We start from the raw sequence: 15,040 nt of genomic DNA on the forward strand, positions 1-15,040 counted from the left end.
TTAGCAGCAATCACATGTGACTCTTTCTTTCTGGTCCCTTGAGGTATTTGGCTGTGTGCTTTTTGTTGCTGTCACATTGCAAAGTTATTCCCTACCAGAGGAATTTCAACTAAGTTCACTGGGAGTGGGAGTGTGCATTTAAAGAGGGAATGCTGTTGCCACAGCAGCACACTGTCAGTGCAGAAGTGACCTGGACTTTCTCACAGGAGGACAAAATTGGGTTATAAAAGACTGGGCTGTTCTCAGTGATGCTGAAGGCCATGGAGTTTTCTGTTCTCATGTTGTTTCCGGTATCCCTTCATCATAGTGTGGCAGCCCAGCCTTCAGGTTTGCAGTATCAGGTGAGCGGCGCTTGCATCCCAGGAAGGATGAATCTGCCCTTCACCCACCTTAATTTTTATTTTACAAGCTGATAAGTCAGTATAAGAAGATTTTAATTGGTATTCAGGACCTACAGGTGGATTTTGATATAAGTTGGCTACAAGGCTTTCTCCCTAGTAACTCATTCATTGTCCAGCGCAGAGCAGCATTTAGCCTTAGGTTGTATATGTTCCCATTTTATGACAATGAAAGAGGCAGCAATGTGACAAGCTACTAAGAGCTCTTTAGAGCAAATGTTTCATAATTGTAGGCTATGAAAAAATCAAAGTCACTAAAAAATTCAGACTGCACAATCCATAGCTCAGAACTCAGCAGCTACCAAATACTGAGAATTAGCGTTGCCTGTGCAGGCAGTAGACTGGTGTGACTGAATGTTGGCATAAACACAAACCAGTAAGCATATTTCTTTAGTTTAGCCTCAGATACCATTTAGTAAATTTTTTCTTACTCTTTTTTCAATTTGCTCATTGTCATAATACTCAATTAGCTGATTATTTGCCCACATTTTTCTCATTTACTAGTGCTTAATGCACAGTACATTTCTGTATTGCTTTTGGAGTCTATGACTATGTTTCATCTAATTTTCACTCAGAAGTCCACCGTCCTTTGGTTCGGTCCTGGAGTGGATCTGTGTACCTCAAGGGTATGTTCTATCTTATCACAGAATCATAGAATTGTTAAGGGTGGAAAAGACCTCTAAAGTCATCAAGCCCAACTTTCAAACCAACACTCCCATGCTTACTAAGCCATCTTCTTCAGGTATAGCTCTTGACAAATGTTTAATATATGGATACTCTGTAGGAGAAATAGGTCCATTGTGCTTATGTGCTGGACATTAAAAGGGGGAAAGCATGTCAGGAATATAACTATTATCCAGGTAAAACACACGTATGTGGCTATAACATGTCACAATAATGTTAATACTTTAGGCATCTTTACAGCAAGTGCCTAATTCTTCTAATGACTGAAAGCAAAGTGCGACAAAATTTTCAAGGAAAATGTACATAGAATGAGATGCAACTCTACAAGGAAACGCAAACTGAGCTCCAGTAATTGAGTAAATGTATTACTTGAGAGTTAATATGTGATAATGTAGGTGAAGATGACATTTCATTTACCAGTATTGGACAGAATTAAAAATGTGCAGTTAAGCTTTATTTTTATTGTAGTCCCAAGGTAGTTATTTTTATTTTTTAGCTTATCAACTCATTATTTAAAAATGAGTTAAATGTTTTTCTGTTCTCTTGATTTTACACCACCTACTTGCAGAGCTTTCTCACTCTTATATATTTGTATGGACTTTTTAAACAGAAAAAGTAAAGATGCTGTTACAACTCACAAAAGAGGGCTTGGAGCCATCACTGACAGCCCTCTGAAATTGTTGACAATGCTAAGTGGAAACAAAAAAAGTCAGTAAAATGATGGAGCTCATCAGGAAGGATATTGCAATCATGACAAAGAGTCATTTTGCTGCTACATTTTTGATGCTCCCACGCTCTAAGTCATATGTGATCCTGATTTCTGCATCTCAAGGATGTTAAAGAGTTAGAGGAAGTGATGAGAAAGGCAACCAAAATAACCTAGGAATTGGAGAAGCTGCCTTATGACAAGGAACTAGAAAGGCTGGATTTTTTCTGGCTGAAGAGAAAGGTGAAGGGAGGATATGATTTGGACTGATAACCTCAGGGAGGTGGTGGGCACAATCCTGAGTGACTACAGAACAGTGTGACTACTGACCACTTCCTACAATAACGGAACTACCCGATACTCACTGAAACCAACACATATAAGAAGTTGCTTTACATAGGTTGTACTGAACATCTAGCATTGCTTCTACAGGAGACTGAAACAGGCCATAAACAGCAACCAGAGGGAACTTGAACATCCTCATTACAGTAAGTGTCAGTGCTGAGGGAGTATGAGGAAAATAAACCACAGGTAGTGTCTGTGTTTGTGTGTTCTTCCCAAACAGCATTGCCTACAGTCAATGATGGAAAGATGGATGATGGATCTGACACAGCAGATTATTTCTAATGAGCTTATGCTCTTATGCAGAGACAGCTGATTAATTTTGAATTCTGAAGAAAACCAGGGAAACCTTGAGCTAAATAGAGAAAATTTCAGGGATAATTTTGGGGAGATATCGATTATTTTAAATAGAAGCTTAGTACTGAAAAAAAACTCAAGCATCTTTAATAAGCATGTTACCTCTTAACAGACACTCTCCATAGCATGCATTTAATTTTAAATATTGTAGAACCATAGAATACGTGGGGTTGGCAGAGACTGCTGGAGGTCTCTCAAAGTGGGGCCTGCTTCAAAGTTAGATCAAGTTGCCTGTTGCCCCTTTGCCACATACCTCTTAGAAGTCTGGCTCTGTCTTCTCTCTAATGCTCCTTATAGGAATATAATAATTCAGCGAGCAGTATAAAAGTGAGATGAATTTTTTTTCCACGTGTATTCCAGCAAAGGGTGGTGATCTTGCATTAATACAAGTTTCCTGTGGATAGATATATTTTTCTATGAGTGTTCCTTTCCCATCTCTCTTCTACATAGGACTTTATCAAGACAAGTATTGAGTGAATAACTCATTTCCTTGGAAAATACACACCCAATTTTATAGGAAATTCCTGTAGAAACATAAAGAGGAACCTCAGGTCTCAGAACTGCTTCCTATTTTCTCCAAGACTTCTGCTATAAAGGTGGTGAGAAAACAAGGACTGGTGCTGATCTACTTCATGCTCCCCTTCTCTGTGTCTTGGAAATGATGATGAATGTGCATGGGCTTGTTCACAGCATATCCAGGAGGGAAAACTGCCAAGTTTATTCTTTTAAATAAGGCCCCAACAAGGGAGAAGTGGAGCTGCACATTCCCAGGACCTTGCCAGGATATCAGTGCAAACAGGAGTTCAAAGTAGCTGGAGGAAAGGGAACATTCAGGCTGACAACAGGTTATGTCTCTTGAGTGCAGAAAATGACGACGCTGGCTTTTTATGACTTTCTACTGTAAAAGCAATATATGGACTTGCAGAAAAGACAGCATTGTCCCAAAGACTGTGGAAAAAAACATAAATTGCTCTGTGTTGTATCTCTCCTTAGCCACCACTGTGGGGAGTTCAGAAGCAGATATTCTTGACCCTAAACCCCTGGTTTCTATGATCAGGCACTAGAGATGCTCTGCAGTGAGCCACCATCATGGCAGAATCCAAACACCCATCACTGAATGTAAGACAGCCATCAACTTAACCTGTTAGTTTTGTTAGACATGTTGGCTGTACAAATCCCATAGGGAACATTATACAGTGTTCAGTTTCACAGCAAATTTAAGGTGCAAGAACGAAAGCACATTGGATAGCTAAGCAGGGTAACAAGAGTAGGGAGACAGGATTCAGTGTATGCTAGCAACCAGGATTTGTCCCTTGAGGGCTGCTATTCAGTCTGTTGGCGTGCACAAAATGCTGCATCACCACATAGGTTGACCATGCTCATGCTTGCTCGCCAGTATCTCCAGCCTTATGGAGAAATGTCACTTGCTGAAGAAGAGGGCAGGATGTTGCTTTGAGAAATGTGGAGCTGTTGCAGAATCAGTGATGGTCTTCTCAAAGTGGCTGTTTGCATTTGCTGCACACTGGGGCTGCTGGAAGTAATAACACTTAGCACTGAAACAGCACTTCATCCAAACATTGAGTAATTAATCTGTGAAGCAGCAGGAGATGCTCTTTGCAACTGGTTCTGCAAGCACAACTAAAAGACTAGAGTGAAGAGAGCTGTTAAAAACCATGCTCACATCCAAATTGTCCCTTGGCAACTAAAGAAAAACCTCCAGAACTTACCATGTCCTCTTTGTTTTATTAGCCCTCTTAACATTCAAATGAAGAGAATGTTTTCCAGAGCCAGTCTTCAGCCTGCCCATCTTGCAGAAGCTTGGCGGACTTCAAAGGAGCTACAACAACTTATTGTGGTTCTTATTCCAGACATTTTGCGACGATAAATGCATATTATAGATGGAAAACAGTTCACTTATAGAGATTATAGTATATCCCAGTTAGCAGAACACTGTAGATTATCCATTTTTATAGGTTTACCCCCTTCCCTCCCTTGAGTTTTAGTAGTTTAAAAGTTTGGAAACAAAAATTGCTTTTGCTGCTGAGCTCATTTTCCAGTTAGTGAGCACTGAATGCTTTTTCCCCTCCCCCAGTGAAGCTGCACAAGAGCGGCCGTGGGAGGAAGGAAGGAGAGTTTTGTGGTTATGGCTCAGAATTGGAAGTTAGGATGCCAGGGTTCTGCTGCTGGTTCTGTCATCTGTTTCCATATGACTCTGAGCAAATCATGTAACTTGCTTTCCCAAGTGCTTTATGCTACTTACTCAGTGCATCATGTCACTGGACTGAATCCTCTGACTGGTATCAAACAAATCTTCACTGCTTTTTATACAAACTTCTCCAAATGACCACACCCATATTTTGAAGGTAAAACATGCAGGGAGGGTAATTATTTGGCCTCCTACAGAAATGCATGTTTCTCATTCTGGTAAGGGTGCTTCCTCAAGATTCTGAGGTTGAGTTCCCAGGGGTAAATTCCAGACTACTTTAGGTCCAAATCCTCAGCATCTGTGGGACATGAGTGACTATTATTACGCATTTGGATCTGTGTGCACCAGGGAGTGTAGCTGGGACAGCTCTTGATTTGGGTACTCCAGCTCTTTGTGCGGTGTGAGCAGGTATGGAGAGCCAAGCCCTTGAGCAGGGAATTCTCAGAAAGTGTCGAGATTAATCCTTATCTTTCACTGGTGAGGCCAAATCAATTCAGGCAAATAAAAGAGTTTAGGGAGTCTGAACTCTTAGCTTCCTGAGGCTGAGGCTAAGCATTGACTTGCAGCACTGATTAATGGGAAGCTTGACTTGAGCTGCAATGCACCCTTGCAGCACAGAAGGCCAACCATATCCTGAGCTGTGCCAAAAGAAGCGTGGCCAACAGGTAAAGCGAGGTGATTCTGCCCCTCTATTCCTCTCTTGTGAGACTGCATCTGGAGTACTGTGTCCAGTTCTGGGATACTCAACATAAGAAGGATATGAAGCTGTTGGAATGGGTCCAGAGGAGGGCTACAAAGATGATCCGAGGGCTGGAGCTCCTCCCATCTGAGGACAGACGGAGAGAGTTTAGGTTGTTCAGCCTGGAGAAGGCTCAGAGGAGACCTTATAGCAATCTTCCAGTACCTGAAGGGGGGCTTCAAGACAGCTGAGGAGGGACTTTTTATAAAGGCTTGCAGTGATAGGACTAGGGGCAATGGGTATAAATTGGGGAGGGGCAAATTTAGACTAGACATAAGTAGGAATTTCTTCACTATGAGAATGGTGAGGCACCAGAACAGGTTGCCCAGGGAAATAGTGGATGCCCCATCCCTGGAGGTGTTCAAGGCCAGGCTGGATGGGGCCTTGGGCAGCCTGATGTAGTGGGATGTGTTCTTGCCCATGGCAAGGGGGTTGAAATTAGTCGATCTTTAAGGTCCCTTCCACCTCAAATCATTCTATGATTCTATGACTTCTCTGGCTCAATTCTGGATGGTAGCTCAAAATTACACAGTTAAACTGGCAATAAGAAAAATTGTCAATGGAGAGATTTCTGCTGTCTGCCATAGTACCAACTCCACAAGCCACATTAATTGAATGATTGAATAGTTTGGGTTGGAAGGCACAATTAAAGGTCATCTTAGCCCAACACCCCTGTATTAAGCAGGGACGTCTTCAACTAGATCAGGCTGCTCAGAGCCCAGTCCAACATGACCTTGAATGTTTCTAGGGATTGGGCATCTACCACCTCACTGGGTAACCTGTTCCAATCCTCAACATCCTCAGTGTAAAAAATCTTTTCCTTTTATCTAGTCTAAATGTATCATCTATCTGAAGTATTCCCTAAAGTTTAGCTGCTTTTCGGGGTCCACCCTGAACATATATTTTCCCTTACACCTTTCCGGACCAGGCAAAGCCATTTGTATACCATTTCTTGGGAGAATATTTGGAGATTTCAGTGATCTTAAGTTAATGCCTTTTAATCCCTTTTGTTTCTGTCATTTACTGAATTTCCCTCTAATTTGTCAACACTTCTTTTCTATATTCCAGCTCAAAAGATATCTAGTACATACAATACCTAGCAAAATAATTCAGGGGTGGTTGCTCCTTCCTTTTATCACCAAGCCCCAAAATGGAAAGACACCTTCCCAAAGGATCTCTCAGTAAAAATGTGGAGTCACAAAGCACAAAGTGCTTCATACACCATTATAAATGTACCAGCTGTTGCAATGACAACTATCCACATAGCTGAGAGAAGGTCATTGAGCTTCATAGAAAAAGTGACCTCTGAAGGAGATATAGAGAAATGGAGGTCATTGACCATGGAGGCAAAAAGGGGATAGATATTAGCTGGGACTGTGGTCATGATGCCAATCTGGATAGATGTTTGGTGCAGGTAAGCCACTTTTTTTTTTTTTTTTTTTTTTTTGGTGGGAATAAATATGAATGCACTTTAAAATCAGACCTCAGGGTGCTGGTGAGGGAACTGGGTCAGGCTCATCTGAGCTAGTTGAGGAGGTGGAAAGACACGTGAGGCACAAACAGGATGAGTTTTTGCTTGGCTCCACATACTGTCAAATTACCTTTTTCCATAGTATATCCAGGAGCATCACTGATATCTATCACACACTGTTCCCTGACACCTGCTCCCTAGGGGGGACAGACCCTCATTCCTTGGAGCAGAGGTAGTTTGGAAGGGCTTTCTGATGTCCATAAACTGGCTGATTTTATCCATGTAAACTTCTCATCTTTGTTACTCACTGTTTCTTTAAGAAGAAAGCTATAACTGTGGTTGCCATGGAAAACCCTGCATATCTCATGAGACTGAACCACAGAATATATAGTTCAGCCACAGAAAATATCTGGAAATATGTTTGCCCGAGAGCTGCAGTCCTCAGAAGCTCGGCAGCCTTGTAAATGGAGATGCCTCAGCTGGGAAAGAGAATTTCTTTTCCCCAGGCAGCTAAAGTGGGCATGGGGATGGGATGGTACCTGGATATCCTTTACCTCTGTTAGGGGAGCAGGGGAGAGCTGGGGAGCAGCTTGGGGATGCTGGGATGGCACTGTGCCATCGCTACTGTGGAGCGATCTGGTGGCAGGGCAAGGACCATGGCTGGAGCGGGAGTGCATTAGTGCCTCCTCACCTCTTCCAGACAACAACAAAAATGCACACAAACAACGTGCACAAGACCTTCTGCTCCAACCGCTAGCTAAAGAGCAGATTCCCACACCTTCCTCTAATGTAAAAACCACAGTTTCCCCTCACTCCCGCTGCCAAAACCTACAAGTTCCCCTACAACTTCCTTAACACAATGCCGTGTTTCATGATGAAGTGAAACTTGGAAGTGAAAATCAATTGGAATGAATATTGAATTAAAGACAGTGCATTGATCAAACTATCCAGTTTCTTTCTTTCTTTCTTGTTTGTTTTTTTTTTTAAAGTCTGTTAAGAATGCCTCAATCAATGATAATTTTAAGGGGTCTGGAACAGAACTAAGGCAAAGCCCTGCTTTAAGGCTCCCAAACTGTCTTCTATCTCTGTTTTTTTTGTTTGTTTGTTTGTTTGGTTTTTTTAACATGGACATTATTTTTCCAACCCAAGAAAATTTTCATGAGTAAAAAAAGAGAGAGAAGGGGGGAAAAAGCCAAACATTCACACTTCAGCAACCTCTTTGAGGGTGGGTTCATTAATGTTCTGGTCTCTCTATTCTGGATGGCAAACAAAATGTTGTTTTAAGGCACAGATTTGCCCAAGAATTGTTTGGTGACACTGGTACAACCTGGTTGCATTTGGCACATGTCTTTAGCCCATGGAAGTTGTTTGAGATGCTTCATGTGCCCAAAGATGTGTGCACAGCTTTCTGGGTCTGAAAGGAAGGGGTTTGCTCAGAAAATACACAACTTCCTGTTGCTGCAGCGTTCGATGATTTGTACAACTCCATGTGAAAAAAGAGCCAAACAAAGGTCACCACTTTAGGGATGTCGGGGAGTCAGTGAAATTAATTCTAAAAGCTGGCAAAGTCCCCATTACTGTTCTTATTCCTTATCTTAAGCCAGCTGCTGGGCTTTTCATACACACAGGAAGGTCACATTGTCGCCTAGCGTCTCCCCAGTCCATGTCAGCTCCTGTGCCAGATCTCCTCCTGCAGGCACTGCAGCAAATGCTTTGGTGAAAAGGAATCAGCCAAGCTGACCAGTCTTTTCTGCTGGTGTTTCTGCCATTCTCCTACGTTCACATTGAGCCCTCATGTGCTGTTGTTGGCCCTAAACTACCTGCAGGTCCTCAAACCCCCAGCCTGCCTGGCAATCCCCATCCTTGGATCACAATGTCTTGTTGAGAACAGCTGGCTTGGTTTCTGAACATAAAAGAGCGGTTTTAATTTGCAGTTTGAACTACCCAGCTTCTTCCCCAGACTGAACACCTCACAGTTTCCAGAGTTCTAATTTGGTCTGTGGGGCTTTCTCCCATCCTGGGATGCAGCTTGTTCCAGCTAGACTTCAGCAGGTACAGCCTCCCTCTCAGCTCTATCCAGGTCCAGGGCACGAGTCACTCCACAAATACCCTCTGCTTCTAGGCTGTTATCCCAGACCACATTGATCTGTGTCAAGCTCCCTCCCACAATTGCATTTCTGTGAAATTAGCCACTAAGCAGAGATTTTGTGGGTATAAAAGAAAGGACAACAAATCTTCTCCTGTAACATTTGGTCCACTTTAATCAGGTCCCACCATTATGCGATGCTTCAACTCTGGCCCAAGTCCAAACTCATCAGCTGGAAGACGGGTGAGTCTGAACAGAGCAGGCTGGAGGCTGCTCCCTCTCCAAGGGTCAGTTTGTGCAGTGACACACTCATTTACTAATCTTAGCTTTTAGAAAGTTGACGGAAAAAGTGCTTTGAGGCTGACTTGTGCTGATTTACTTGCATTTTCTAAAGAATTTCACAAAGAAAGTACTTCTTTCTGAAGCTGGTAACATGACTGCATTATAAATGAGGCCTGAAAGCCATCTTCAGAAGTGCTTTAATACCAGTGTAAGAAGAAACTGAAACAACGCAAATATTTGGCAAATGATATAATCAAGTTCTTTGCAAGTGCTCTGCATGGAAAATCTGTTTTGTGTTTGAGGCGAAAGATTTGTCGCATAATACCTGGTAGCTATAGATACAGCTACACCCAGCAGGATGCACAAGTTCATCTTTTGCGTTGAATGGGCTCAAGCTAGAAAATTCTACATTTTTCCTTGTTTCACATTTCAATAAATCCTCCCCATCTCCATCTGCTGGGTTTGAAGGTCCTCATGGCCATCACATTTAGACCAGAAATTCCCCTCTGCTAGAAGCTTTTGCTGCCTGTTAGCCTTTGCGTTTAGAGCCGCTTCACCAACTTGGAGATCACTCTCTCCTTTTAGTAGCACTGATAATATCTTGGTACTCCTGGTAGCAATTGATGGTGCTGGGCTCTCCTGCTCCCAGACTGGACCACAGTGTTACCAGAAGCGAGCTACATGATGGAATTCAGCACGAAAAAAAAAAAAATCTCTCTCTGTGTCCTATGCAAAAGAAAACATTACTTTTGGCGCAACTTTTTGTACCAGAAGCCAATTGCCACCAGAATACAGTTGCAGACCTTGCCAGAACAAACCTAATTGCAATACTTGGGAGGTGTTTTATATTTTTCTTCCTAACTGTGTCCAGGTGTGTTGAATCGTTTGAGAGAAATTCACAGTGTTGAGAAACACAAAAAGGCTAACTGTTTAACTAATGATGGTGGCAACATATTCTGCTAATCCTGAAACTCTGAACTGATGTTTTGCTTTGCTATTTCTATATGAAATCTAAATAAACAACATTATGCACAACAGCTACTTCTGAGATGCTTGCTCTTGCAGTTAATGGATGCGTTACCTATATGAACTAATGGATTCTTTTTGAGTAAGGCAGCACTGGTAGGAAAAAAAAGCGGGGAAAATAAGGTCAAGATTAAACAAAAAGTTTCCAAATCCTTAAAATAAGACTTTTGATCAAATGCAAATATTTTTGGGATTTCTGATCCATAAAGTATTCTCAGTAATTTGACTTTTTTATCTTGGTTCAGTATATGGCTATTTTTCCTTAATAAATTTAAATGGAAATTTTCATTTATCTGTTGTAACACCTATTAAAAATGGGACAACTGAGCAATGAAATATCCTGCAAATAAGATATATCACTCAAAAGTCATCCTTCCATAGTAGGTTTTTCATTGGTAACATGGAGATAACCACAGTCTTTCAATTGCCAAATACTTTGTAATTTGCCAGCACACACAGAACTCTACTTAAGAACTGAAAAGTGCTACTGTTACTAGCAATGCCTGAAGAGTATAGGAAAAGTAAATGTTGTAGGATGGGGGAAAATCAATAGCCAGGAGAACTGTGGAAGGTAGCTGTTTTCTTTACTTGCATGTGGATAAACAGAGGCTGTGCACACACAGGCACTTTCCTATTTAGTCATGTGGAAAACTCATTGAGTTCAATAGCTCATTTCATTTCCATTTGCTACCAAAAATAAATGCGTACATCTTCCAAGGATGGCCTCTCCAGGTATCAAGAAGCCATTAAAAGAGAGTCTTAACTCTATTAAATGGACATTGTGGTTTTGAAACCGATTATTATCTTCATTTACCCATGAAATGCTCTGTTTGCAGGCGTCAATAAATGTGATATGTCCCTACACATGCACATCAGCTTTATCTCAGAAATAACCCTACTCCCTGACAAGCAAAAGAATTAAAAAAAACAACAACATTTGGCTATAAGACTCTGAATACAGAGGCCTGGACAGAGGAAATTATTTTTAAAGACAATGAGGAACTCCCATTTCCTCACATATCAAGGGGTGTGTTTGGTTGTATGCTGTAGGCAGAGAGACTGGTCACCAATAAAGCCATGGACTTCAAGTAGAGAAGAGGGCAATTGTCCATTCAGTCTCAGATGATCTCATTTCATGAAATGGGTTACATGACCACAGAGAAGCAAAAAGGAGGAAAATTGCAGATGAAGGCTTAAAAAGCTTGTTTGAGCGAAGAGAGATCTGTACCCTCTCTGTCCTTGAAGCTGCTGACTGTTGCTCCCGCTGCCCGGCAGATGTGTCACAGTAAAGAGGATGCCAGGTAGGGGGGTTTTACTCCATGCAGCGCCAGGGAGGTGGCGTGCTGCGGGCTGACACTGCCCCAGCTCTCATGCCTGAATTTTGAAGGGGAAAGCTGAATGGCTGAGAGGCTGATGCAACCTGGCACACTGCTGCAATACAGACACCAGTCAAAGTGAGATAATATTGTAGTGACAATTGTTGCTTGTTGTTTTGGCATTTGCTCATTTCATCTTTCTAAGGCATTCCCTGGAAAAAAAATAAATTCACCTCCTTTAAACTGTAGATAAAGATAGGAAAACACAGAGACTGCAGTCCTACTACAGGGATTATGCATTAACTTATCATCCAGTAGTGCTAATTTTGATTGAGACAAAGCATAGAAAAACAAGAGTAAGAACCACTTTTCCATTGCATTAGCTGAGCAGCCACCATGAAGTTCAGGCTAGCTCTTGTGTTTTCATGTTGTATTTAAGCTTGGCTTTGAGATGACAGAGGTCTGTCATCAAGTTAAGCAGTGGAATCAAGTGATAACTTTTTCCAGGCTGCAACCTGTCAGGATGAAGTCAACCTGCCCACAGTTTTTGAACAAATTTAAGATGGCAGAGTGAGTTTTTATCAGATAAGTGGTTTGTATTATGAAGCTGCAGTGGTTTTTTGTTGGTATCAGGTGTTGATATCAGGCTGGAGTTATTTTATGGTCAAGCCTTGCTTTTAGTGTTTTGTGTGTCATTTGTAGTTTTTCCTTGTAATTCACAGATGCTTGGGGTTTATCTGAAAGCTGAATCAAACCTCTGATCCAAGTAAATTACAATTCACTTCAGCTTGTTAGCTCTTAGAGTAGACGTTCTACCTGGTTTGGAAAATGGCACGGCAAACTGATTTGTTCAGGAGTACGTTGTGTGGTAGAAGCTGTGTTAGGAGGATCAATGCCTATGGAAATCCTTCCTGTGGTGAGATGGAAAGCTTTCAATTACAAGGCTGCCTCTGCTATGTTTCTCTGTCATTAAGTCACTTAAAAAGACAAGCAAAATATTGCTTCTAATTTTTCTTAAATACAGTTGGTGCATTTATCACAACATTTTGCCTTTTCCTCTTGTTTGGTTCTGTTCCATGTCTCTTGTGGTTGCGTGGGTTTCTGCATTTCTGTGGGCTGTCCTTTGACTAGTGCTGTCACAAAAACTCCAGCTCATCCCTCCGTCAGGAACAGATTCAGATATTTATACCATAAGACAAAGCCTATGCTGTGTGCTCTGTTTTGGTGCCTTTTCTACCTAAGGTGCAGAGTGTTGAATCAAAGAATGAAAAGATTAATCCTTTTTATTAGACATCCTGTGTAATTATATAAACCATGTGCAATGAGTTTTTTTCTTTTATCCAGCATTTCCTTTCCATTTTCACAGGAAAACTTTCTAGGAGAAGTTGAACAGAAACCCAGATGTCTCCTGCATTTTCCTGGAGGGCCCAAAATACAATGGTATTTCAGCAGATGATACCATGGCAACATCTAGAATGATGTTAGGATCTAGGCAGGCTGAGAGAGACCATGTTGTTCTTAATACGGATCAGTCTTTAGGGCTCCTTGCTTCCAAAGGACATTGCTATGGATGCTCATTGCAGGCCACGGGTGGGTGCCACACAGTGTACAGGCACAAACAATGGTCTGGGCCAAGGTGTTTCCCTAGAGGGGCATGCAAGCCAACTTGTAGGTCCACACTGTACCTCTGGAAGCCCACTGTGATGTCTCCTTACTACTACACAGGCAACAGCAGCAAGAAGGAAGGATAACACAGAAAATCAAAGTTAAAGTATGCATGGAAACATACAGATCTTTTTGTAGGCGTCAGAAAACCACTGTGATGAAGATGTGCACACATTTTTGAGACCAGCAGATCTTCTTCAAGACACATCTTCATGTTGTTTTGTTCTTTATTTGACAAATCCTTGAGGCTACTGAGTTTCCTCTGTCACTCGCTCACTCACGATAGTACAGATTGAGTCAGTGTGTTTTGCATTTTTTTTTTCATTCAAGCTGTTCTCAAATATTTGAGAACATTTTAATGTTCACAGTGTTGCTCAGGCTTAGTGTCCAGGATACGAAGACAAGCGGGTTGGATAGTAACTGACTTTTAAAAAACAGCCAGCAATAATTGTGTGGATGTGCAATTTGGATGCTCAGATATAGATCCTCTCTTTTACCACTTAATCAATGCCTGGCTAAAACTATGTAAGATTATCTTACAAGGAAAGGCCAGACCTGGGATGAGAGAACAAGAAGCGCTGAGCACACAAGGGACCATCTGCAACCCTCCACGACATTACCTTCCATTCACCCCAGTGGCTCCAGAAAATGGTGTGCAAACAGTCAAGGATAGTTATGATACTTAGAAGGTGAAATATGGAATATCTCTGTGAATTTCAGTGATGTTAAATTAGAACAAAACCAAAATGTTAACTGAACAGAAATATCCATTTATTGTCCTCCATAGAAACAAGAAAAATATTACATAATTGTTTAGATTGGGAAAGACCTTTAAGATCATCTAGTCCAACTGCACACCTCGTACTGCCAAGTCCACCACTAAACCATGTCCCTAGGCACCACATCTACACGCCTGTTAAATACCTCCATGAAAGGTGACTCAATCACTTCCCTAGGCAGCCTGTTCCAATGCTTGACAACCCTCTCACTGAAGAAATATTTCCTAATATCCAGCTTAAACCTCCTCTGGTGCAACTTGAGGTCAATTCCTCTCTTCCTATCATTTGTTAATTGGGAGAAAAGACTGACACCCACCTCACTACAACCTCCTTTCAGGTAGTTGTAGAGAATGATAAGGTCTCCCCTGAGCCTTGTTTTCCCCAGACTGAACAACCCAGTTTCTTCAGTTGCTTCTCTTAATGCTTGTGCTCCAGACCCTTCACCAGCTCCCCTGCCCTTCTCTGAACATGCTCCAGCACCTCAATGTCTTTCTTGTAGCGAGGATACCAAAATATTCAAGGCATGGCCTCACCATTGCCACATACATGGGCACAATCACTTCTCCAGTCCTGCTGGCCCCACTATTTCTGATAAAATCCAGGATGATATTGGCCTTCTTGCCCATCTGGGCACACTACTGGCTCGTATTCAGCTGGTTGTCAGTCAGCACCTCTAGATCCTTTTCTGCCAGGCAGCTTTCCAGCCATTCATCCCAAAGCCTGTAGATTTGCATGGGGTTTTTGTGACCCAAATGCAGGACCTGACACTTAACCTTATTGTACCCCATACTGCTGGTCTCAGTCCAGCTATCCAGCCCACCCAGATCCCTCCGCAGATCCTTCCTTCCCTCAAGCATATCAACACTCCCACAGAACTCGCTCTCATTTACAAAACATATCTGAATATTTCTGAAGAGCAGATTTCCTCTGCACAGAAGACCAGGAAGCCAAATGCTGCCTCGCTGGAGAAAACACAATTAAAT

Source organism: Phaenicophaeus curvirostris, chromosome 3 (genome assembly GCF_032191515.1).
Source record: "Phaenicophaeus curvirostris isolate KB17595 chromosome 3, BPBGC_Pcur_1.0, whole genome shotgun sequence".
In the NCBI taxonomy this organism is placed as follows: Eukaryota; Metazoa; Chordata; class Aves; order Cuculiformes; family Cuculidae; genus Phaenicophaeus; species Phaenicophaeus curvirostris.